Genomic DNA, 27374 nt, shown 5'->3' with positions numbered 1-27374 from the left:
TTCTCTTCCATCTACTATTTGATTTGAAATCATAAATTGCCTTGTTTAGTTTCCTAATTCTATTGATTATCAAAATAAATAACTTTTGCTTAATTTCAAAAGCCTGATCAATATTTTCTCTACATTTTTCTTTCTCTTATAAAAAGCCACTTTCTGTTGACCTTTCTTAATATTTTTTAACAAATTGCCAATTATCCTGTTGCGGAACATTCGTCTACGAATGTCTCTAAACAGATTCCTCCTTCTACTACCATGGACAGAGTTATCTCCTGCTCTAGCAGTAACATTTTTGAGAGACTTTTCCTTCCCGTTTAAATTGGCTCTCTTTTTCTGAAGTGAAACATGTTCTGTAGTGATACTTTTTCGTCTGCAAATGCGGAGTTTTTTTGATCACTTGACAACTTTTTATTGTAGAGGACTGCTGCAATGATTTACCAAGGTGGGGTATAAGTCGCTTTGCTTCTTTTCTTCTCCTTTGCCTTGAGGGCATGTTTCAATTTTTCAAAAAATCTTGAGTTGAATCTGTGGTAAATTTTAAAAAAAAATGTTATTAAATACTATTACCAAACAGTAAATCAATAACAGTAAGCAAACAATTAACACACTAGATGTCAATTCTACCTATGGTAATTTAGCAGCATAGACAGAATATGTACTGCTAGAATTTCATAGCTAGTATGGGGCATATTTACAAAGCCTTTGAGCCATTTTAAGTTAAAAAACACATTTTTAAAACACATCAAGTAAGTAAATTATTCTCCCACATTCATGGGGAAGTGACTTAAAATGCCCTAACACACATGAGGGCGTATTTACAAGGCCCTTGCACCACTTTTGCGTCACTTTTAACATGGGGAAAATGACGTGAAAGTAGCTCAAAGTCCTTATAAATATGCCCCATGCTGGCTATGAAACTCTAGCAGTACATATAAAGAAACCTAAATGACTTTAAGAATCGTTTTTAAACACATCAAGTAAGCAAATTATTCTCCCTGATTCATGGGGCAAGTGACTTAAAATGCCCTAACACACATGGGAGTGTATTTACAAAGCCCTTGCACCACTTTTGCATCACTTTTAACATGGAGAAAATAACGTGAAAGTGGCTCAAAGGCCTTGTAAATATGCCCCATGCTGGCTATAAAACTCTAGCACTACATATCAAAAAACCGAAATGACTTCAAGAAACGTTTTTAAACACATCAAGTAAGCAAATTATTCTTCCAAATTCATGGAGAAGTGACTTAAAATGCCCTAACACACATGAGGGCGTATTTACAAGGTCCTTGCACCACCTTTGCGTCACTATTAACATGGGGAAAATAACGTGAAAGTGGCTCAAAGTCCTTATAAATATGTCCCATGCTGACTATGAAACTCTAGCAGTACATATCAAGAAACCTAAATGATTTCAAGAAACGTTTTTAAAAACATCAAATAAGCAAATTGTTCAACCCCATTCATGGAGAAGTGACTTAAAATGCCCTAACACACATGAGGGCGTATTTACAAGGCATACTAGTCTCTATCTAAATTAAATGAATCTTTTCTCTCCTTAGCAAATGCTTTTTGAATTTCAAAACAGTCTCAGACACACACCAACTTTTCTTTAGCAGAGCAAAGGGTATGCACTCCAAAGGCTGCAACCAGATTATTCTCCCAGATTCATGGAGAAGTGACTTAAAATGCCCTAACACACATGAGGGCGGATTTACAAGACCCTTGCACCACTTTTGCGTCACTTTTAACATGGGGAAAATAACGTGAAAGTGGCTCAAAGTCCTTAAAAATATGCCCCATGCTGACTATGAAACTCTAGCAGTACATATCAAGAAACCTAAATGACTCCAAGAAACGTTTTTAAACACATCAAGTAAGCAAATTATTCTCCCCCATTCATGGGGAAGTGACTTAAAATGCCCTAACACACATGAGGGCGTATTTACAAGGCCCTTGCACCACTTTTACATCACTTTTAACATGGGGAAAATAAGGTGAAAGTGGCTCAAAGGCCTTGTAAATATGCCCCATGCTGGCTATGAAACTTTAGCAGTACATATCAAGAAACCTAAATGACTCCAAGAAACGTTTTTAAACACATCAAGTAAGCAAATTATTCTCCCCCATTCATGGGGAAGTGACTTAAAATGCCCTAACACACATGAGGGCGTATTTACAAGGCCCTTGCACCACTTTTGCATCACTTTTAACATGGGGAAAATAACATGAAAGTGGCTCAAATGCCTTGTAAATATGCCCCATGCTGGCTATGAAACTCTAGCAGTACATATCAAGAAACCTAAATGACTTCAAGAAACGTTTTTAAACACATCAAGTAAGCAAATTATTCTCTCTGAATCATGGGGCAAGTGAAATATTTGTTTAAAGAAGCAGACACCATTTTTTCCTTCTCTTAAATTTAAAAAGCATTGCTTTTCCATAAAAACGATTTTCAAGTCATAATTTGAAAACACAGCACAGCTCTTATGTACAAGCACACCCTGTCAGTACTAATACTTCACATTATCTCCAATTACAATTTCTCAAAGAAACAAAATCTTGTTGTAAAACATTTGACACAAAGCAACATTTTAAATACACAACTTTCTTCCTAATTTTCTCCCTAAATCATCCTAGTCTCTATCTAAATTAAATGAATCTTTTCTCACCTTAGCAAATGCTTTTTGAATTTCAAAACAGTCTCAGACACACACCAATTTTTCTTTAGCAGAGCAAAGGGTATGCACTCCAGAGGCTGCAACCAACAATGGCACATAAATGCTGTAATTCATCACACATATCTCTCATGTCACCCAATCAAAACTCTTCCCTCACTTTTTTCAAATCAACACCCTTCCCCCCTCTGCCCTTTCTGCCTTTTTTCCATAGCAACTACCTCCTGACAGACCTCTCATGTTTACAAGTTCACACAACAATGTTTCAAATGAACTCTGAACTCTCAGTACACCTGCTTATCCAGTGCAATGTTTCTTAAAATGATTTTTTCTTAACCATTCGAATTACATCTTTCAAAGAACACATCCATGCACCCTAACTTTCTATTTTCAGCCATCAAAATCCACCAATCACTGCTACTGAATCATTAGCACTGAAACTCCACAGTTTTTTTTCATTACAAACTCCTACTGTTTCAACTGCCATTTCATTCCCACACTTCATCTGACTGCAGCAGAACCTCCTCTCACCATGTTTTCTGTCTGGATTGTTGGACATAGTTACATCCACTGGGCTCACAGGTATGCTGATAACAGAAATTTACACAACCTCAATTTACAAAATGTGGAAATCAACTGGATTGGCCAGAGAGGATTGAGATGTCACCAATTGATACCATTGGTGAAAACCTTTTTGATTTGCCAAACCCTGACCTCATAATAGTGCACTGTGGAGGAAATGATTTGGGCACTTTGACTGGGGCAGGTCTGGAAATGCTTTTAAAGGACACCTTTGAGCAATTGATGGCACTTTTTCCTCAAACTGCCTTGGTATATTCAAATATATGCCAAAGACAGAAATGGAGGTGGTCCAATCAATTTTGTCCACAAATTGAGAAAGCGAGGAAGCATGTAAATAAGTCTGTTTCAGCTTACATGAGAGACCATGGAATGGGCGCCATCTACAACAATAACTTGCGTTACTACATGCAAGATATCTACAGAGGAGATGGTGTGCACTTCACAGATGAGGGGAACAGAGATTTCATCCAGAATTTTAGACTGTGTATTGGTACCTACTTATAAGTACCTAAATCTTCCACAGACCCAAAAGCTCTTTTCAGAGCTACCCTAACTATAATTACTCTATATAAATTTTAAATGTAACTTTTTTTTTACTAATTTTCACAATTTACGCTTTCCGGAGCGCTACCCGGTTCGCGCACCGGACGCTAACCGCGTGAAAATTAGTTTTTTTTTTCTTTTTTAGACATATATAGGCCTCTTCATCCACCCTCACAAAACCTAGGGGGTCAAGATATGTCTCCCTTGCCCCCTTTTCCACAAACTCAGCATTGTTTATCATCCATCTTGTGTCTAAATTAGACCTTAATGCAATATGGTGGACTCCCGTTATGCTACCGGTAAGCTACCCGGTTCGCGTACCGGGTAGCGCTTTCACCGCGAAAAATTGAATTTTTTTTAATTTTTTTGCCCGCGGGGCCCTTTAATAGCCCCCACATCAATCCTAGGGGGTCAAGAGGAGTCTACCTTGCACCCTTTCATTCATTTCCCCCTTCATTTATTTCCACCTCTTGTCTCTCGATCCTACCGAGAGACAAAATGGCGGCTGCTGCGAACTGTTTGAATGTTCACAGTCACCAGGGAGCCAATCCGCTTCTCCACGTGAAGTTCCGTTCCGCGTCTGGTACGCGAACCGGGGCGCTAACCGGGACGCTGTCACAGATATATATATTTTTTTGAACGTTAATTTCTCAAAATCCACTGGAGCACATATCTTGAGACCTAGCAAAGGCACATCGGGCTACCAGTCCCTACAATTTTGCCAAGTTTCATAAAAATCCATTCAGCCGTTCGAGCTAAAAGTGAGTCCAACCGCCCTATGGAAATTAACATGGGGAAAACACTTTTTGGGACCCCCTTTTTACTCGCCCCCCACTTCACGAAACCCCCCCAAACTTTCAGGGGACGCTCAGAAACAAAATGTCAAAAAAACACAGAGGGCCTTGACTCGAAACTCAGCAAGGCTGAGCCAAACTTGTATAATTAAACAAAACAAATGCCAGTGCTGAGAAAATACACTTGAAAGCTAACAATGTGGCAACAACAATTGTTATGAATGTAGCATGAACAACTTGCTTTAAGAATTGCAGCATATAAATTTATTAATGCTTCTTTTTAAGTTTCTTCACTTTTTAAACACTAATTTTCGTGCATGGAAATACAAAACTTTTTTTATATATACAGAAATATATATAACAATAATTAACACAATGAAAATTGACAGGTACACACTTCAGGCATTCTTGGCCGTTCATTCACCTACACATTCATACAAACAAGCAAACAGTGATTGATCTCGGTGTCAGTTGAACAATATTTATAAACTCAGGGAATTGTTCCTTTTGGTTTTATAATGTCAGCAATTTTTTTCAAAAAATGGCTCAGTAAAGTGTCCAAGATCTCTTGCTATTCACTAACAGCCGTTGTGAACAAGATATTTGAAATGACCCGAGATCAAGTTGGTCGACGCGTTTCAAACCCCATTATGTGCCGGGGTTCTCATCAGGACCAAAAAATTGGCGCTGCAACAGATAGAAAAACACACATTTAAAATGGTGATCTGTGCTAAGAGACTGGACCCCTATGCTACACTTAGGCAGCCTTGTCCTACCTTAGTTCCTTGGTTCAGAATCCAATTGCTCAAAAGATGTATTTCCAAAAGAAGTGCGCACGGAGGCTAAGAAAGGGTGAGAAAGCAAACACTTTAGACTTTAGTGTTTGCATTTAGACTTAGCAAACACGCTCTTTCAGTCGAGCAAGAGCAAACCTATCTCAGCAAAGCGTCTTACCCGTTCGAGTGGAGGCATCTAGTTCGCCATACGATTCTAGTCGGTCCGGCTTCGTTGCTGGGGACTTGGGCGATTAAATCTTCGCTGCGTGGGAAGAAGGGAGAGGTGGATTAGACTGGCCCTGAACAGACGTACAATTCCCTTGCTCTGTGTCCTCCGGCGGCTAAAGTTGAAAACATACCGGAGTCAATGGTTTGTGCACTTCAGATAGGAAGGATAGATGCTTCGCCTTTCCTCGTTTCAGTGTGGCGGGTAGCTCCGCAGTTACTTCCTGGTTTGTGCATGATATCGCTACGGCGGTTATGGGAAATGTAGTTCTGCTAGATGGATCGGGTGTTAACCCGGTGAGATGAAGTCCTGGTTTGGCGGAGAATGGATGTCGCTGTTGGAAGGGATAAGGGTAGCGTGTGTCAAGCTGGCGCTCTCTGTGCTGTTATGCTACGTCTTCATAATACGACCTGATTGGCTATGTGGAACCTCCACCGAAACAAAAATTTCTGAAATTTCATTGAGGCCCCTCAACGCAGTGTTGAATTTCATGATTAATAGTGCTTCCCGCTGACATAATGTTGCATTTTTGTCTCCTCCGCGTGGGTCCCTTTCGATTTTAGAAAGGACTGTCAATCTCAAATCCGTTAGTTCATGTTTCTTATTCATCCAATGGTTGACCAATGGGGCATTTTCAATTCCTCTCCAAATTCTAGACTTGTGCTGTGTTATGCGCTGTCTCACTTCCTGCGTGGTTTTTCCTATGTATACCAACGGGCACGGGCAGACAATAGCGTAGACCACATTTTTTGTCCTACAGTTGGTAAAAGATTTGTGTTTCCAGTGAATGTTATTGATTGTGAAAACTGAATCTTCTATTGTCTCCTCCCAGCACGTGCAGGTACCGCACTTATGATGTCCCTTAGTTGGAGGCAATCCAAATAGACTTCTCAGTGTTGTAGTTTTTTCTATTAGGAGAGCTGCTCTCACAATATGGTTAGCCACACTTTTTTCTTTTTTGTAGGCAAATAATGGAGGTGCTGTGAAATCTTCATGGAGATCTTTCAGTAGATGCCAATTAGACGTTATTAGTTTTTTATGTTAGTTTGTTTCTGGGCAAAAGGTGGTGACACAAACCAATCGTTTAACATCTGGTCTGATTTTCTTTTCCAGCAGTGTCTTTTGAGGGAGTTTTTTAGTAATTTTTTAGGGTATCCTCTCTGGATGAGACTTTCCTTTAGAAGGCCTGCATGTTCGAAATACTCCTCCTTACTTGAAAAATTCCGGCGAATCCTGAGAAATTGTCCGAACGGAAGGTTCTGTCTCAAGCTGCGTGGGTGATTGCTGGAAAGGTGTAAGGCTTTATTCCTATCTGTAGGTTTGCGGAATAGGGTGGAACTTAAGCCCCCTTCTTGAGGCTCGAGTTTGACATTCAGGAATGTGATGGATTTATTGGATGCCGTACACGTGAACTTGATATCATTTGTCCTTGAATCAAGCCATCCTACAAATTCATTACGTTGTTCATGTCCTCCTGTCCAGATGAGAAACACGTCATCGATGTATCGCAGGTAACTTGATATGCAATTACTGTAGGGATTGTTGTTGTATATAAATTTATCCTCAAAAAGTCCCATGAACATCACTGCTAATTCTGGAGCAAAGGGACATCCCATCGCCACCCCCTTTGTCTGGTAAAAAAACTCTGAATCGAAAGTAAAGAAGTTTTTTTGCAAAGCATAGCTTGCCAACCCTAAAATGAAATCCGTAGGGACCCTCATTGGTCTTTCCCTGGTGTCCAAAAAGACTGTTAAAGTCTCAAGGGCTTGTTCTTGAGGGATTTGGGTGTAGAGTGACACCACGTCTAGGGTAACTAGGAGTTGTGTATTGCAGTCAAAATGAATAGTTGCTATCTTGTTGAGAAAAGCTGTAGTATCCTTAAGGTGAGCTGGGATGGTTTCTATAAACGGTTTCAAAAAGAAATCGATGTACTTCGCCACTGGTTCCATGAGGGAATCGCAGCCAGAAACTATTGGGCGGCCTGGCGGGTTGAGCTCATCTTTGTGCATTTTGGGCAAAACGTAGAATACAGGAGTTCTAGGGTTTTTATTTTGTAAAAATGCCAGTTCTTTCGGCCCTATAATGCCCTGTTCAAAACCTTTTTGGATCATGTCAAAGAGCTGATTCTTTATTTCTGTGGTAGGATCCTTCCCGATACGTCTATAGCATTTGGTATAGTTTAGTTGCCGGTGGACTTCTGTTTTATATTTATTGATATCCCAGATGACGATTGCTCCTCCCTTATCGGCCTGTTTCACGACCACTGTCTTGTCATTTTTTATAGTTAGTAAGGCGTCTTTTTCGGCTTTTGATAGGTTGTACTTGACAAAACATTTCTTTTTTTCTATCTGAAAGAACAGTGCGCTCGAAATATTGAAACAGCCAGCAGGATACTTAAGTATGTGAATTTAGTTGTACTGATAGGTAAAACAGCTTTGCCAACTGTTAACGTATTTTTCCACATACAATTCATCTGTAAAGTAGCCTGTAGGAAGGCCATGGTTCATGGTAATGTGTGGTTAAAAAGTAACACATTTATTTGCAGTTTTTCTGAGTTGTATGCACTTTTACAAGATTTTATGATCTCTTACACAGCCCTTAAGCTGCTGTAATACTTTTTAAAGTTACTACTAAGGTAGTCTGTAGCAAGGTAAGAGGGTAATGTATGTGTGCATAAAAGCAAGGATATATAGTTATATGTTTTTCACAGCTACATGCACATGCTGACTTATACATTCAGTGTTCACCAAGATAGGAACCGAGACACTTATCCTAAGGTATAGTAAAAGTCTGACTTTACCAAGTGATCCATCCAGACAAGGAGCCCTTTCAACATATCTCAGGCCTAGTACTCTTGAGTTTGTACAATCAGTTCAACAGATGTATGTATGTATGTATCGCATATTTGTATAGCGCAAACTATCACCCAAAGGGTATCCTGGCGCTTTGACTCTTAGCGGACCATACGCGATGTTACACTGCTGCAATACTTACACTGTCCTAAGAAAGAGAAACGTTTTTAATCCTTTTTCAAAGGAAGGAAGGTCCCCCAGGCTTCTCAAAGACAGAGGTAGAGAGTTCCACAATTTAGCTGCAGTAAATCTAAAAGAGCGTCCGCCCATCCGGGTCCTCAAGATCTTAGGGACTACCACCAGGCAGGCTGACGAGGAGCTAAGAGATCTGGCAGGCGTATGCCAAGAAAACAGCTCCTGCAGAGGAGACGGACCCTGCCCGTGAAGGGCCCTAAACACTAAACATAGTGCTTTGAAATCAATGCGTTGGGATATTGGCAACCAATGAAGGTCCATAAGCGCCAAGGAAGATGAATCAGAGCACCGACGAGAAAGAGCCAGCTTGGCAGCCATGTTCTGTACTCGCTGCAGTTTACCCACCAGGGTGGCTGGCGTACCCAAAAGTAGTGCGTTGCAGTAGTTGAGTCTGCTTAAGATGATACCACGCACTACCTCTGGTCGGGCATGGACTGGGAGCAGGAGAAGGATCTTCCGTAGTGTGCGGAGCAACATCATGCAGGTAGCCACTGTTTTATTCACAAACGTGTCTAACTGTAAGTTAGATCCAAACATCACACCCAGGTTCCGAACAGAGTCTGCCGCCAAAACAGAGCTCTGGGAAGAAGTAGGCCAAAAGTCCAACGGCAACGGCCGAGGGGTACGATCCAGCGAACAGTGCAGTACCTCCGTTTTAGAGCTGTTAAATTGCAGGGAGTTTTGACTCAACCAATCCGCGGTGGCTGTCATACAGCGATGGAAGGTCTCCTGAGACACTACATCCCTACCTTCAAAAGAGAAGATAAGTGGCGTGTCATTGGCGTAGTTGATGACCGCAATACCAAAGGACTTAATCAGTCTGACCAGGGGACGGAGGTAAAGATTGAATAAGATAGGGCTAATGGTCGACCCTTGGGGTACGCCCTGCCCCACTTTTTTGATGTCAGATCTGTAGGGCAGCAAGGCTACCACCTGGTGTCTATTACCAAGATAGGAGACCAGCCAGTCCTGAGCCAGGCCAGACACCCCAATTTCCTCCAGTCTCCTAACCAGAAGGGCATGGCTGACCGCGTCGAACGCTGCCGACATATCGAGCAGCACTAAAAAGGCTGCCCGACCGAGGTCGACTCACGAACGAAGATCGTCCAAAACGGTCACCAATGAGGACTCAGTACCGTGGGCTGGCCTGAAACCAAACTGGGCCACATCCAGACAGGTGTTGGTCTCCATGAAACTGGACAGATGTTTGGTGGCCAGCTTCTCCAGAATCTTAATGGGAAAAGGAAGCAACGAGATGGGCCTGTAGTTCGCTGAACAGGTGGGATCCAGCGTTTCCTTCACAGCGGAGAGACCACAGCCAGTTTCCAAAAATCCGGAATTCGGGCAGTACTGAGGGACTGGCAGCAGATGGCATGGAGGGGGGGATAAAGCTCCTCTTGGAACACTTTCCAAAATTTATATGGTAGCGGGTCCAGGGGAGAGCCTGAAGATACACTGTTGGCCAGCAAACAGAAATCCTCAAAGGAAGGAAGGGGAAAACTGTTTAGCCGTGCCTGCCTTCCATCCACCTCCGAGGACCCTGATGTGGTTACTAGTGCAGGATCAGGAGTAAACTGGATACCTGGGATGGCCATAGTGCCAAGATTGCTCAAAATAGTGGCAATCTTGTCTTCAAAGGCCTTTGCCAGAGAGTCGCATAAAGCTTGAGAGGCTGGAATGTCATTAGTAGCACAGGCAGGACGAGAGAGATCCTTAATGATCTTAAATAAGGTCTGAGATTTGTTTACTGCTTGTAGTAGTGTCTCCTCGAGAAACCTGGCTTTGGCACACTTAATCTGCGCTTTATAGTCCGTCAATGCCTGTTTAAAGAGGACTTTATCTGACTCAAGGTACTGTTTTCTCCAGGCACGCTCCGCCCGTTTACACTGAAATTTCATCTGAAGAAGATCTTTTGAAAACCAAGGCATGGCAATTTGTGCCCTTTCCCTGGTTTTCCGCAGGGGGGCCAGAACATCCAGTGAAACTAAGATTTCCTGGCTAAGGACCTCATAGCTCTCCTCCACACTGCCTCCTAAGGTGGAACCCTCTGCCAGCAGGGTTGGCAGGCGCGACTATTTCAGGAGCCTGGACCATGTTATGTTATGTTATGTTAATAACTTTTATTTGGCGCACAGCTGCCCCAGCGAAGGGGGGTCCTGGTGCCTACCAAGCTTAGTAGTAACTCCTGTACTGCCACTCCTCGATGTATCGACAGGGTGTAGAAGAGAGAAGTGGACAAGAGCATGATCCATCCAGCATTGAGGGACAATGTTCCGAATAGTCACCTGGCTGGCCTCTGCAAAGATCAGGTCTAGGGCATGACCCTTTGAATAGTCTGGGAGAGCACCAGCTGCTGCAAATTAATATTGCCACAGGCCTGGACCAGGTCTTTATAAGCTAAATCTGTAGGCCCGTCTGGCCAAAAATTAAAATCTCCCAGAACCAAAGTCCTGGCATGGGTGTTAGAAAGATCGTAAATAAGATCTATCAACTCAGGCACTGCAGACAGAGCACTGGCCGGGGGTCTATAACACAGCAATCCGGAGTGCAGGACACCTCCCTGTCCTTTTAGGGAAAAACCCATTAGTTCACAACCCGGGTTTTCCTTAGTCTCAAGCTGGAAAATGTCCAAAGCTTCCCTAAAAATAAAGCCTACACCACCTCCTCTGGTCCCTACACGAGGATTGTGACTGATTTTGTAGCCTGGGGGGGGGGGGGCAGGCTAGACCCAGTTCCACCGCAAAATCCGCTCTGGTCCATGTCTCTGTCATGAAGAGCACATCTAACTCATAAGACTCGATGAGTAGCGCGATTTCCACATGGTGCTTGCTAAGGGATCTGACATTAAGCAAGCCACAGGACAGGGACTCCCGGCGCCTAACGGTGGTATGAGGCTGGCGGCTTAGTCTAGAACAAGGGTCCATGTTTATAAGCATGTCTCTAGAATAAATTAACCGGGTAGGAGACAGAGAGGCAGCATTCCCGGAGCCCGTTGCGACCTGTGCGCGAACGGGTACAAACAGGCTTACCTCTGGCGCACCTCCGGCGCGCTTCTGCTGCGTGCCGGCGCTGCGCGCTTGAGCACCAAGCATCTTAAATGGCCGTAAGCACGGGAGTCTGCGAGGGAACCACTAGGCCCACAACAAAGATGGCGCCCCAGAATCGGAAAGACCTGATTTCCCCCCACCCAAGATGGCGGCCTTGAATCACCGCGACGCGGGGAGTATCACACCTAAATGCCCTAAATCCCGCAAAATGCGGGGTGACCAACGATTATTGTGCAATGTTAGGAGCTAGAAGAAAATATCACCCTCAAGTTAAACTAAAATAAAAAGCAGCGCCTGTTATACTAAAACAGCAGTGCGATCGTGCAGCAAAATACAACTGTTAAAAAGCTTAAGTAAGCAAAATATGCAAGCGTTAGCACTGCGGAGAGTGAGTCTACCTGCCAGCAGAGAGAGTTCAAGAATATGAAGACTCCTCCAAGCGCTGGAGTCTACGAGGGAACCAGTAGGTCCACAACAAAGATGGCGCGCCAGAATTGGCAAGACCTGATTTCCCCCCACCCAAGATGGCGGCCTTGAATCGCCGCGACGCGGGGAGTATCACACAGGACGACTTGGTCTTTTGAAGACCTTCCTGAGCCTTAACCTGCTGTAGTAGTATCTAAAAGTGACTCCTACGGTAGCCGGCAGCTAGGCGAGAGGGTAAAGTGTATGTGCATGAATGTAAAGACATGTAGCAAGTCGTTTTTCACAGGTACATGCACACTTTTAGGAGTATATGCTGACCTATTCATCCAGTGTTCTTCATTCAGTTTGATGTCATGTAACTAATTATGATAGGGCAGACCTGCAAATACATCCACTTGCATGGTGTTTTAAGCCTCTGCGCTTTCGCTCACATGCACAGACACAAACCTTATGTATGTAGTGCTAATGGAGGCAGTGACACTCTCACTTAAACAACTCATTACTGACTGACACACACAAGAGACAACCCATGCCTCCACTTACATCTCTCAGGCCTAATATACTTGAGCTTGTTTATGAAGTTCTAAAGCTAGGCCGACTTAGTATTTCAAAGATTTTCATGATCCTTAACCTGCTGTAGTAGTACGTACAAGTCACTGCTAAGGTAGCTGGTATCGAGGCCAGAGGGTGAAGTGTATGTGCATGAAAGCAAAGACATGTAGTTAGAAGTGTTTCACAGGTACATGCACACTTTTGCACATATGGTGAGATATACATTTATTTATTTATTTAGAAGTTTTTAAAGAGCGCGAACAAAATCCTTGCGGATATCAGAGCGCTTTACAATGAACAGAGTTGAATATACATAAAGAATAGCAAGACACAATATAGCGAACAAGCATGAGATAAATACAATAAAACACGTAGAAAAAGTCGTAAAGTACCGAAGCCTGGGATCATAGTTGTTCCTAAATGTACCTAGAACCTAAGCAACAAGTCTTGGATGAGAACGATTCAGGGCCGGGTACTGTAGTCAGGCACATTTTGCCATGAGAATCGCTTTTACTTCCTTTTTGAAAGATACGAAAGAAGAATTCAATCTGGTTTCAGGGGGAAGAATATTCTAAAACCTGGGCACCATCCCAGAGAAGGATTGTTTATATGTTTTTTTTAATTGAATCTTTGAGGTTTCAGTAGAAGGTTATCTGCACCCCTAGAGGACCTTGAGCCACCAGAGATTGACAATTTCTGTGCGAGGTAAATGGATGCCTTGTGGTGTAAGGCCTTATGTGTCATGCAAGCAATTTTTAGCGGGATTTTTGCTTCAAACGGGAGCCAATTCAAGGATTTTAGGTCAGGGGAGATGTGGGAACTTCTTTTCGAGCCGGTAATGAGTCTTGCTGCATCGTTTTTCGATGCTCTAAGGGGGGCTGTAGTTGCTTTTGGGAGGCCTCATAAAGAGACAATACCATAAACCACACGGGGGATAACTAGCGCTTGTACAGCCTGTTTGAAGTCGTCGACTGGCAAGAATGACTTCAACTTCCTTAGAATGTTTAACTGGAAGTTTACTCCCTTTGTAGCGTTGCTGAAGTGTTTCTGCATGGAGAGATTGCTGTCCAGAGTTATTCCCAATGATTTTGCTAAGTCCACAATAGTTGGTTGCACGTTGAGTACAGTGAGATGTTGGATTAAGCTTTGCATCAGAGGGGTTAAGGAGGAATTTGGTCTTTAGAGTATTCAGTTTGAGATGATTTTCTGCCATCCATGTTTGGGTGTTCCTGAGTGTGGAGTTAAGCTGTTTAATGTCTTCCAAGGTGTTATTCTTTAGATACAGTTGTGTATCATCAGCGTACATATGATACTGCACGTTAGACACTTGGAGAATTTCAGTGAGCGGCTTCATGAACAAGTTGAACAATGTTGGGGAAAGTGAGGATCCTTGTGGGACGCCCAGCCTTACTGGAACAGGGTTTGAAAGAGTGTTGTTAATCTTGAATTGTTGCGTTTGGTTGTGTAGAAAGGAGGTGAACCAGTTTAGCACTGGTCCTGATAGACCCAACCTCAGTCTGAGCAGATCCAGCAAACTCTAATGTTTGACTGTATCAAAAGTTGAGGATAGGTCCAGCAGGATGAGTAAGCATGAGCCATTCTGGTCCAGGATTTGAAGCGCATCATCAATAATGTGAGTCATGGCTGATTCTGTGCTGTGCCCTGCTCTGAAGCCAGATTGGTGGTTGTCGAGGAGGTCAAAGCGCACAATATGTTTTGTTAGTTGGTGGTGCACGCATTTTTCAAGCAGTTTGGCCAGGGTAGGGATTTTGGATATAGGATGATAGTTGTTAAGATCTGTGGGGTCAGCTGTTGCTTTCTTAAGGATGGGAGAGACTTGGCCGATTTTAAGGGTATCTGGAATGGAACCTTGTTGGAGTGAGCTGTTGATGATTTTGGTCCAAAGAGGAAGCAGCCAAGGTGGTTAGGTCTTTAACAGTGTTAGCGGGGAGCGGATCGATGAGGTGGTTGGAAGGTTTAAAGGCATTTAGAATCTTACCCAAGGCCTCTTCCGAGTAGGTGTCAAATGATGACCAGGCGGCTTTGTTCTTTGGGACACACTTTGAAGGGTTTTGGTGTGTAGTGGTTGGTGGTGACAGAGGGGTTTGTGAATGTGGCACAGAATAAAGTATTCGGTCCTTCAAGAGATCGTTCTCGATGTTGAGGGTCTTCTGAGTAAAGAAGGCGGAGAATTGTTCACAGTTGGGTTGAGATTGGGCAGTGTCTTAAAACCGTTGAGGGGCGTCCTTAGATTGAGTTTTGATTAGCTCAAATAGTTTTTTTGGGTGATTTCTAGCTTGGTCTAGTTGGTGTTACAAGAAGTCTGCTTTGGTGCGCTTAATCTTCTTGTAATAGGCATTTCTCTTTTTCCTTAGTAATTTGAGGTGAGTAGTCGACGGGACTGATCTCCAGTTGCGTTCAGCAACTCTAAAAGAGCGTCTGTCTTCATTGAGTAGGCTATTGTACCAAGGTTTTTAGTCTTTAGTAGAGACTCTCTTAAGTTGAAGAGGGGCTACCTCATTGATTATTGCGGTCATCAAGTTGAGGTAGTGGTTGGTGAGATCATGCACATCTGTGGTGCCAGCAGGAGGCAATAGAAGGTTGTAGCTTGAGGAAGGTAGTGTGCTTGTGTTGAGTTGTTTCAAGTCTCTTTTCCAGCTCTTAGGTTCCGTGGCCTGAACTGAGCTGAATGTTACTGTTTCCTTGATAAAGAAGGTAATGATGTGATGATCAGACCAGTTGCAGAGTTGTATCGATTCCAGTTGAATGCCGTCCGTTTTGGAGATTATTAGATCCAGGGTTGAAATTTCTTATGTGTAGGGTGAATGCAGGTTTGGGTCAGGGCTTGGTCATCCAGGAAGCTTCTGAGGCAGTTGACAATTGTGTTGTTGTTGTCATTCCAGTGGAGATTCAAATAGCCGAGGAAAATTTGGTTGTTTTTCATACCTTGTTAGTTGAAATCAGATCCATGAGTTGTCCCGAAAAATGAGATTGTCACCTGGTGGATGATAGATGATGTGCAGAGAGCAAGCTTGTTTGCGGTTGCTGCTAAGGTATAGGCAGAAGTATTCGCAAGACGTGAAGACCGGGGACGTGTCTCTATTTACAGTGATGTCACTACGGTGACTACAGGCTATACCTCCACCTATCTTACCGATCCTGTCTAATCTGATGATGTCGTAGTTCGGGGGAAATAGAATGTCTATCAGTGGGTTGGAGGAATCAGTTAGCCAGGTTTCCGTTAACAATAGCAAGTCTAGTTCTTGTGAGATGTTGTGCCAAGCTATATCTGCAGCATGTCTGGAAGCAGATCTACAGTTTATGAGTGTGCATTTGAGACGGGGAGTAAGGAGGGAGCAGGAGGGGTCTTGGGTGAGAGGGACGTTTCTAAGGTTGCTCTCGATGATCCCTCTATTGTTGTGTCTGGCCCCTCTGAGTGGGTTACGGTGGAGAGTAGGGATAGTCGACTGAGTTGTGGCAATGCAATTAGTGGGAGAGGGTTCATAGGATTGAAGAAGAGATAGTATATCACTCTCAGAGAACGGATTGACGCTCCGCTTAGGACGAGAACGCCTATTGAGGAGGGGAACTGAATTCCGATTGGGTGGAATAAGTTTAGGGGTGTGAGTTATGTGTTGTGATCGGTAGTTCTGGTTAGAGGCTCTTGAGGAAAAGTTACGCCAAGGTTGGTTGGCTATCAGATCCTTGAAAGATTGGAGTTCCTTTTTAATATGGAGTAGCACCAATATTATTTCCTCAAATCTAAGGTCGGGGTCAGTTATGACTGGGATAGGAGGCTGTGGTCTGCATGTGGATGGCTGCAAAAGTGCGGGTAAGGATAAAGTTGGATGCAATATTTTGAGAGAATATAAATGAGAGGATAGAGCTACTAAAGCATGCTTCCGCACAGAATTTCAAGCATCTATACCTTCACATGTACAGAAACAAATCTTATGCATTTTGCTCTAATGGAGGCAGTGACACTCTCAAGTAAACAACACATCACTGACTGACACACCCAAGAGACAATCCATGCCACCCCTTACATATAGGTTTATAGTGCCAAACAGCTAGAAAGAGAGCCAGCAATGTACTAAGAGACTTTGATACACATAGGAAAAAACACCCAGAGAGGAACTGGGACACTTAGCCTAATATATAGTAAGGTTCTGACATTACCAAGTGAACAATTCAGACAAGTAGGGCTTTCAACATATCTCAGGTCTAGTACACTTGAGTTTGTACATGCAGTTCTACAGCTAGGCTGATTTGGCATTTCAAAGCCCTTCATGAGGCTTAACCTGCTGTAGTAGTGCTTAAAAGTGACTTCTAAGGTAGCGTGTAGCTAGGTCAGAGGGTAAAGTGTATGTGCATATAAGCAAAGCCATGTAGAAAGAATTTTTCAGAGGTACATGCACACTTTTAGGCATATGTGGCATATATGCGCACTTATGCATGCAGTGTTCTTTATTAAGTTCAATGTCATGTAACTAATTATGATAAGGTAGACCTGCTAAAGCATCTGCACTTTCACTCACATGTACAGAGACAAATCTTATGTATGTAGTGCTATTGGAGCCAGTAACACTGTCACTTAAACAACTCTGATTACACTCCCATAAGACAATCCATGTCACCCCATACATATAGATTTATAGAGCTCAACAGTGATAAAGAGAGCCAGCAATGTACTAAAAGACTTTACTACACATAGAAAAAAACACCCAGATAGGATCTGTGATACTTAAACTGATATGTGGTAAACGTCTGACATTACCAAGTGAGCCATCCAGACAAATAGGCCTTCAACATATCTTAGGCCTGGTACACTAGAGCTTGTACATGCATTTTTACAGCTAGGCCCGCTTGGTATTTCAAAGACCTTTACAAGCCTTAACCTGCTGTAGTAGTCCGTAAAAGTCCCCCCTAAGGTAGCCTGTAGCTAGGCCAGAGGGTAAAGTGTGTGTATATAAAAGCAGAGACATGTATTTGGAAGTTTTTCACAAGTACTTGCAGACTTATAGGCGCATATAGTGAGGTCTACATCCATTGTTCTAAATTCTGTTGAATGTCTTATAAGTACAATTGAAAGGGTAAAGCTACTAATACACCCTCTCAGATAGTGTTTCAAGCATCTACACCTTCACTCACATGCACATACACAAATGTTATGCGTCTAGCTCTAATGGAGGCAGTAACAGTCTTATTTAAACAACTGATTAGTGACTGACACACCCCATAGATAATCCAAGACACCCCATATCTATAGATTTATAGAGCCAACTAGACAGAAACACAGCCAACAATGTACTAAGAGACTTTACCACATATTGGGGAAAAAGACACAATTAAGAACTGAGACACATATCCTGATATTTTGTGAAGGTCTAACATTACCAGGTGAACCATCCACACAAGTACCCCATGCAACATGTTTTAGGCCCAGTAGAGTTCTGCTTGGACATGCAGTTGTACTGCTAGGACTACTTCATAATTGAAAGCCCTTGACCAGCCGGAACCTGCTGTAGTACTGCTTAAAGGTTACTCCTGAAGAAGCCTGAAGCTAAGCCAGAGGATAAAGTGTATGTGCATGGATGCAAAAACATGTAGTAAGAGGTTTTTCACAGGTACATGCACATCTTTAGGCTCATATGCTGAATTATACTTGCTGTGTTCTATAATCAGTTCAATGTCATGTAAGTAGTTATGAAACTGTACTGCTACTATTATATCCCAGTGTCTGAAGCATTTACACCTGACATGCACTATTATATAACTTGCGCTAATGGAGGCAGTGACACTATCACTTGAACAACTCATGAGTCATTGACATTGACACATCAAAGAGACAACCCACGCTACCCCTTACATATAGATTTGCAGAGCCAAACAGACAGAAATGTGCTAAGAGACTTTACTAAATATTTATAAAAACCCAGATAGGAACTACGACATTTATCTTGATATGTAGTAAAGTGTAGTGCAGTTCCTATTTTCCCAATAGGCCCTGCGCATTGGAATAACATAAACAGTAGTATCGACGTAGAAGTGCGGATCTTCTAGGCCTCTACTGACTATGCTAAACTTAATTGGGTTTGTTACCAACTAGCTCAGAGGTCACTGGAAACTTTCTTGACTGAATAGGAAGTGATCAGCTTCCCTGGCACAGCCAAGAAGGGATTCAGTTTTCCAACAACCGTGCAACATGACAACTTTGCTCCTCAGATAAGAGTCAATATCTAGAGTCGTGTGAAACAATAGACAGTTATTTTACTCAGTCAGTTGTTGTGCAGATTACTTTCACAATATGTAGAGAATAGAGAGACGGGCGTTTTCAATAAAAGGTATTATTTATTGAACAGTCTTTCTTCTCATACAAGAGAAATGAATTGCCACAATTGCAAGACTTGTTATTATAAAAAGTGCGTACAGTAAAATGAGTATTGCGAAATAATACTGTAAAAAGCATTGATATGGTTTCTTAGCCATACAATGGTTTAAAATGAATAAAACATATATACATTCATATATACATTAGGCTAACATACTCAACTGGTGCTTCTAACTACGCCTACCCCAGTGTACCTGACCTAAGCCTAACACGTGGAAGGGAGTAAGTAGCTTAAGTTAAGTTGGTTTTGCCAAGGTTTGCTTCAAGAATTCTCTCTAAGGGTGTAGTCAACACCTTACCTCTGGAATAGAATGTTGGAGGGCTTGTATCTCCTTCAGGACTCGATATCCCAGTCACTCGCAAGAGTAGGCTGGAAACGCCGGAGCTGGATTTCTCGGCAGGAGAAAAGACAGCGTCTTTCTCAGTGCGTCAAAGAGGAGGAGGAGGGGCAGCGTCCGTGGGCTGGTTGCATCTGCTGGGCTCTGCAAGGGACGGCTGTTCAGTTCCTCTGTTCACCACACCATCGTTCGCTCGTTCGCAGCGATAGCATCAGCAGCGATAACGGCAGCGATGTCTATGAGGCAGCTAGCATTTGCTTAAGGCAACGTTGGTAATATTTATACCTGAAAGGTGCCTTGTTTGACGTAAGTTTTTGGACATAAGACGTCAATAAAGATGTCACTAGGAAGTGATCGTCTCTCAGTGCTCATTAGAGTTCTATTACTAATCAAAACATAGCAAGCGGGGCTTTCCCAGGTTGCTGAGTTTTTATCTTGTTAAAGAACTCGGAGTGTTAATCTAGGAATCTTAGATAGTGGCTTCTGCTGTGTCATTTGCACTAATGAGCTGCAAAGGAAGCTGCAGAGGAAGTGATTCTGAAATGGGGCTCTGATCGTGTGAGGCCAGAGACGAGTTTCGGAATAAATGAATTATAGTTGTATAGGGGCATAAAGGTCACAGGGTTGATCAGGGTCCTAGATTAGAACGCGACAAAAGCTTGGACATTACCAAGTGAACCATCAAGACTAGTAGCCCTTTCAACAGGTCTCAGGTCTAGTACACTTCAGCTTGAAATTGCAGTTCTACTGCTAGGGCTAATTGGTATTTGAAACCCCTTCATGAACCTTAATGTGCTGCAGTACTACTAAAAAGTCATCTCTAAGGTAGCCTACAGCTAGGTCAGATGGTAAAGTGAAGGTACATGCATCAAAGTCTGGTTTTGCGATTCCTTAATTGCGATTTTTAGGGAATCGCAAATAAGGAATCGCAAAACGGGATGCATGATTTAAATCGCATAATATTTGCGATTCAGTAAAAATCACAATTTTTACCGAATCGCAAATATTATGCGAATTCTATTTTGCGATTTCGCAATTCCCATTGATTCCTATGGGCCAAAAGGCCCATAGGAATCAATGGGAATTGCAAAATCGCAAATTAGAATTTGCAAAATGTTAATGCATTCCATGGGTGCAGGGGGGGGTCCAAAGGACCCCCCCCTGCACCCCTGGAATGTATTTTGAAGTGCATGTTTCACACACACATGTCCTAAGGACATGTGTGTCTGTAACATGACAGTGTATTAAAATGCAATTTTGAGCCTTTTAATACATTTTCGCAAATTACCACGAGGTTCACCCTCGTGGTAATTTGCACCCCCTAATTGCGAAATCGCAATTTTAAAAGTAATCATGCATTGCTTTTAAGGAATCGCAAATTTGCGATTCCTTAAAAGGAATCGCATTTTTGGAATTCGCTAAAATTAGCGATTTTGCCAAAAATGCTTGATGCATCCCAAAAACCTATTTAGGAATCGCAAACGGCCAAATTTACCGATTCGCACCGTTTGCACTTCCTAAATATAGTTAGACGTTTTTACAGTAGCATGCACACTTCGAGGCATGTATGTTGACTTAGACATCTAGTTTTCTAGTTTCAGTTCAATGTCATGTAAGTAGTTATGAATGACTAGAGCTACTAATACATCCTCTAACACAGTGTTTCAAGTGTCTATACCTTCACTCACATGCACAGACAGAACTTTTATGTATGTAGCACTAATTCAGGTTGTGAAACTTGCACTGAATCAAGTCATTAGTATTTGAAATACTGAAGAGACAATCCTTGCCACCCCTTACATATGATTTATAGAGGCAAATGACCAGAAACAGATCAAGCAATGTACTACAAGACTTTACAACATATTAGAAAACAATCCAGATTGAAACTGAGATGACTATCCTGATATGCAGTGACGCTGTGCCATTACGAATTGAACCACCTAAACAAGTAGCCTTTCAATATGTCTCAGGCTTAGTATAATTGATTTTGTACATGCAGATGTACAGCTCAGACAACTTGGTACTTAAAGGCCTTGACAAGCCTTATCATGTTGTAGTACTACTTAAAGGTCACTCCTTAGGTAGTTTGTAGCTAGGCTAGAGGGTAAAGTGTATGTTTATGAAATCAAGGAAATGTATTTGAAACGTTTTCACTGGAAGTTGCACATTTTTAGGCACAAAGGCTAACTTGTACATCCAGTATTCTATATTCAGTTGAATCTTATATAAGCACTTATGGATGAGTAGAGCTACTAATACATCCTTCACACACTGTTTGAGGCATACACATATATAACTGTGGCGGGGTAGAAGGAAGGGCACGGAGACCAGCCCTTGGTATATAGGGTTTTATTTTTATAAAGGTCTTTTTCTTCCTTAGTGTCAGTCTTTCCCGGGCTAGAATTGCAGTGTCCGTGATTTCTCTGGCACAGGATGTTCTTTCTGGGTCCTGGTCTTTGCAGGGACTTCTTCTAGATACAGACCCTCCAGCTCGGGACATGTGAAAAAAGAACAACAAACAAAATACACGGAGGTCAGGGATATATTCTCTGGGGTTTACAACCACAGGGGGGGACCCGGGGTGTGTTGGATCACCTGGTGCGCTAGTATCTACAGTGCATTAGCGTGGTAGAGCAAAGAAGTGAGGGCACGTGTCTTGTGGGGAGTGGGGAGTGTGAGAAGTTGGCCCGATATGCAACGTTCGCTATTCTAGCGACCGCTATGTATCGTTCCAACGACCCTTATGGTGTTTGGTTGTAAGTCAACCTATAGACCAGCTATCCTAGTAGCGTGGATACGAGCAGTCTAAGGCTAAAGACTCGAGAGGGCGTGTTAAGCCAGCTGTTTACCACACATGTACCCCTTGAACACCCAGTGAAAGGACACCACACAAGTGTTATGAAAATAAACAGTATATTTATTAAGAATCACAACAGCCCTGTACTCTTTATGAGGACAGGGTACTAAGCACAAACCAAATCTCTTTAGCAAATACTTCAAGTGCACAATTAAAAACAAGTGTCCGAGGACACGGAAAGATTAAGGTCTCGGGCGGACCCGATAAGGCAAGTCGGAAGCGAGGGACTCGGGACCCTAGAGTAAGGAGGCTATGCAGGCACCGAAATGCCGAGTTACCTAGCCACGAGGGCTGCGGCTGCACAAGTCTTACAGGCGTCGGGGTCTTCGCTGACGAGCCAGGAGCCGGAAGAAAAGGAGTTGCTGGCCGGCGACCAGTGCTGAATAGTTCGTAGAGATCCAAGCCTGGATCGGAGATTGAAGAAACCTGAAAGCAGAGGGGACCAAGTTCGTACTACTAGCCAGTAGTCAGAGGGTACCAGGAAGGCACCGGTTGGCCGTCACCTCGACCAGGTGCGTGGGCGACGCTAGGCTCTGCAGTCTCACGGACCAGGAGGCGTTGTCGGCGACCACGGCGGAGGTGCGAGCTGTCCCACGAAGGATGATGCTGTCGGCGTCGCTGGGCCCAGGATGGGGCAACAAGCCTTGGCAGTTCTCAGGGCCACGTGGTGGGCCTAAGATGGCGTCTTGAGTGGACCAGGAGGGTCCGGGGTGCTTCTCGCAAAGATGGAAGCAAGGGCCAGTCTGGAGCAACCAGACCAGCAGTGATGATTCTCGGATGTCGTCACAGAAGGACACAAGCCAGCGGCTAGTGACCAGACAACGTGCTGAGCAGCGAGCAGAAGGGCCCCACGCAGATCGTGGAGATGCTGGGAAACTGCACTTCGGTGCTGGAGCGGCTCAGGGTCGGGGCTTCTCGGACCCCAGAGCACTCACCAGAGAGTTACCTCGATGGTCGTGCTGGCGTTAAGAGCGTGCAGGTTCTGATGATGGCCGGTCCCTCGAGGTCTCGTCGCACCCACAGATCACAGCTGAGCTGATGACGTGGGTAGAGGTCAGAGGTACCAGGGAAGCCGGTTCTCGTCGAGCTGGGCCGTCGGATTCCTTGAGGAAGGACTTACAGCAAACCGCAGAGTTCTTAGGTGGTGCCCGCTGATGCAGGGTGACTACTCCTTAGTCACAAGGGAGAAATCTTGAGAAGAGTCTTGAATGTCCTTTCGTAGAAAGTAGTTCTTGAATCAAAGATGATCTAATTTGGAAGGGTCCCCGCTCCGGTCTTTATCCTAAAGAAAGGGGCGGGTACATGACTAGGTCCTGCCCTAAGGGTGGGACCAGGAAGGGGGGTAGTTACACCCCTCTCCCCTGCCGGACTTTCCCCAGGCCAGGGCTGTCGCCCCTGGAACTGGTTCTAACCGGCAGATGCGTAGTGAGCACCGGGGTGCCACTCCGCAGTCACCTTCACGCAAAAGCCCTACCTACCCAGAATACACAAACCCTGTCTGGGACGGTGCGAACACCGCCCTCGACGGGAAACCCTTTGTCCAAGCGCTCCTCGCTGGAAGGACTCCCAGCAGCAGGAGGTCAGACTCGTGTCTGTGGTGGCAGCATCCATTTTGTGGAGCTGAGGCTTCAGTTAACTTTAACCGGGGTTCACGGTTACGTGCATGTCGTGTCCCTCTAGAAGGGTGGGATGCTAACCTCATCGCCAGAATTGGTGAGAGGGCAGCACCCCGATTCGTATGACACCTTACTCGACATGCCTGGATAACGCGACACCGGAGTTACCGTTATGGTACGCGTTATCATGGAACAGCCATTGGGTCTTGATTCCGCAAACTGCAACCGGGCTCGGCTCGGGCCTGAACCTAGCTCACACGAGCCCACGCACTCTGCCTTCAGGATTGTTAAGGCCTGCCATAGGAGTGACTGATAGGAACTCGGGTGTCCATTGTATGGTTAGATATAGAGCTACTATACCTAAAGCGAAGGGTGGTTACACGGCTTCGCCCCAGCTGTCGTGCAGCCAGTTGTGTCAAATTTAGGAGGCCAGCCAGGGGTGGCATAATACATGCTTCAGCCCCTGGCGGCCCTGGGTACACCTATGCCCTGCGTTACGGGGTCTGATAAGGTTGCCCAGTACCAATTGGTAAATGCACCTAGGGTACATATCGTAATTTAGAAAGAGAACAGCCAGGCTGTGGGTCTGATTAGCAGGCCCACAGCCAGAGAAAGTTGTAAACCAGTGAAACAAAAGCAAAAAATCTGGGTGATCATAGGATTGCAGACCCTACTCTCCTACAGGGAGCAAAACACTTGATTCCTTTAATCGAGATAGCACGCGAACAGTGACCGGTTCACTCGCCTTTCCCCTCATTCACTCATTGCCTCCCCATCCAGCCTGACATACGTACCCGTACCTGGCTGAGCCACACTCCTCCTCGGTGAGTGTGGCTGGGCGGTTCACGGTGTCGTTGGCCTCCAAGCACAGCAATCTCCTGCAGATAACGACAGGTATGAGTTTGAATGAACTGACAGTAATAGGTTTGCAGTTAATGGAATCAGGTTGTAAGAGTTGGTTATCTGATGATGGCTCTTTACTTTTAGGAAGAGTGGATTGCGGTAATTGACACAAGAGGCGATATATACAAGTGAAATAAATTTGGAGACTTTAGATAGAAGTGCAGGTGAGACTTTAAATTTTGTAAACTTTTAGTGATGTTAAGACTTAGAGATAAAAAAAAGTCAGTAGGGATGTTAAGAATTGTTTTATTCATAGTTAAGTATTTTCTTTTAGGACTTGTGAGTACAAGGATATTATTCCCTCCGCCAAGCTAAATTGCAACAGATAATATATAAAAGCACCCACGTGAAAAACTGGAGGTATGCAATATGATATATTTATATGAACAAAGCATTGAATAGGATTGTAACTAGATCTAAGTTTGTCCTCTTGCCAAAACTTGAGAGTAAGGATCTGTCTCCCCTTTTAGGCAGGTTCAATTTGAAGATAAGGTAAAACATTGGTACATAAATCTGGCAGTTAATCAATTATAAAGAATTGTGGGAGCAAATTCACACGATGTCTTTGTCACTTGCAATGTGCATGAACAGTGTTCACCAAAAGGGTGAAGGCAGGTGTTGTTTTTTATACACTGGAATTTGTTTTTGTGTGGATTAATTGGTTGTTAATTTGAATTTTGCAGTTGCATGTACTCACTCCTGTTGTAAATATGGACACAGGTTTTCTAATGGGCCATGTGGGGCTCTATCCTCTTTTACAAATCGATGGAAATGTACATAATGGTAAAAGCATATTATTTTGTTTTATTGCCAGCCCTGACGAAGCCGAGAGGTATTTAATAACCTCGGCGAAACGCGTTGGTTGGGATTGGATCTGAACAAAAAAGAAATAAAGGAAGAAAATCTTCATGGAAGCTTTTTGGATGTCTTTTTGTATGCACTAAGCTAAATTTGGGCTATTACAAGTTGGAGTGCTTCAATCTATGTTAAATTTGAATGTGTTTAATCATTAGATTACACAGTGAGGAGTTGGGTGTTTTCCTCCCCTGAACTTTGAAGCACCCAGTATTTGCATTTGCGATCGAGTATTAAATTAGAAGGTGGAATATTTCTAGAGCGCTGGTAATCCCAACTGCACCCAAAGTTTAATTCACAGCAATCTCCTGGACTGGCGCCTCGCTTCCTCCGTCTCTCGTCTCCTTCGTCCGCCCGTCTTCTTCTTCTCTTGTGTTCATCCGCTCTCCTCGGCAGCACGAGAACTCCTCGGTGATGTCACACGCTGATGACCTCTCTTCCTCACTTTTCTCCAATCCCTGGAGTGCCGAGTCATCCCGGGGTCTGTCTTCCTCCTCTAAGCTGTTCTGATTAAAGGGGCTGTCTCCCAATTCCTCGCGCCATCCAGTCCACAGCTCGGCAGCGTCCGTTCTCCAATCGGGCTGGTAGGGGTGTAAAGAGGGGAGGGTCGGGTCAGCGATCCACCACTCTATTTCAGCTGCGTTTCCCTCGGTAGGTCCAGATCCCCTTCTACAATAACCTTTTTGTATCTAGCGCTAACAGACACAGCAACAATTATAGAACGCATTAGTGACTGAAACACCCAGGAGACAATCCATGCTACCTCTTATATCTAGATTTATACAACCAAATAACCAGAAAAAACAGCTATGTACTAATAAGAGTTTGCTACTTAGAGAAAAAAGTCCCATATTGTAACCGAGACTCTTAACCTGATATGGAGTAAATCTTCTACATTACCAAGTGAGCCATCCAGAGAAGTAGCCCTTTAACATGTCTCAAGTCTAGTCCACTTCAGCTTGGAAATGCAGTTTATCAGCTAGGCCAACTTGTTATTTCTAAGCCCTTGATAAGCTTTAACCTGCTGTATTACTACTTAAAAGTTACTCCTAAGGTAGCCAGTAGCTAGGGCAGAGGCTACAGTGTATGTGGTTAACCGCAAAAACATGTAGTTACAAGTTTTTCAGAAATATATCCTCACGTTTAGTCACAAGTGTTGACTTATACATCCACTGTTTTACATTCAATTGAATGTCATGTAAGTACTTACGAAAGGCCAGAACTATTGATGTATTCATAAATACAGTATTTGAACTATCAACACATTCATTCATATGTACAGATGCAACTGTTATGTATGTGCTGCAAATGGAAGCAGCTACACTCTCACTGAAACTAGTCACTAGTGATTGACATACCTAAGAGATGATGCATGCTACCCCTTATATATAGATTTACAGAAGTAAGGATCCAGAAATACAGTTAGCAATCTTTTATGAACGTTTACTATGTATATGAAGAAAAAAGCTAGAGAGGACCTCACAATATTTTTTAGAAATATATTTCAAGTCCAACAATAACAATTAAATCATCAAAACAAATATCCCTTTTAATATGTAATGGATGTAGTACACTTGAGCTGGTGTTTTAAAAAGCGAAGTAATATTAAATGCGTAGACTGAGAATATACTATTGAAATTATACTTTATTTTCAGATATCAGCATCAGTTGAAGGAGAAGGCTCACAGATGACAAGAAAAAAGGGAGCAGAAAAAAAAACTATTTAAAGAAGAACAGAATAAT

This window comes from Lissotriton vulgaris, chromosome 5 (genome assembly GCF_964263255.1).
Source record: "Lissotriton vulgaris chromosome 5, aLisVul1.2, whole genome shotgun sequence".
In the NCBI taxonomy this organism is placed as follows: Eukaryota; Metazoa; Chordata; class Amphibia; order Caudata; family Salamandridae; genus Lissotriton; species Lissotriton vulgaris.
The sequence above is the reverse complement of the archived record's forward strand: the minus strand, read 5'-3'. Positions refer to the sequence as shown.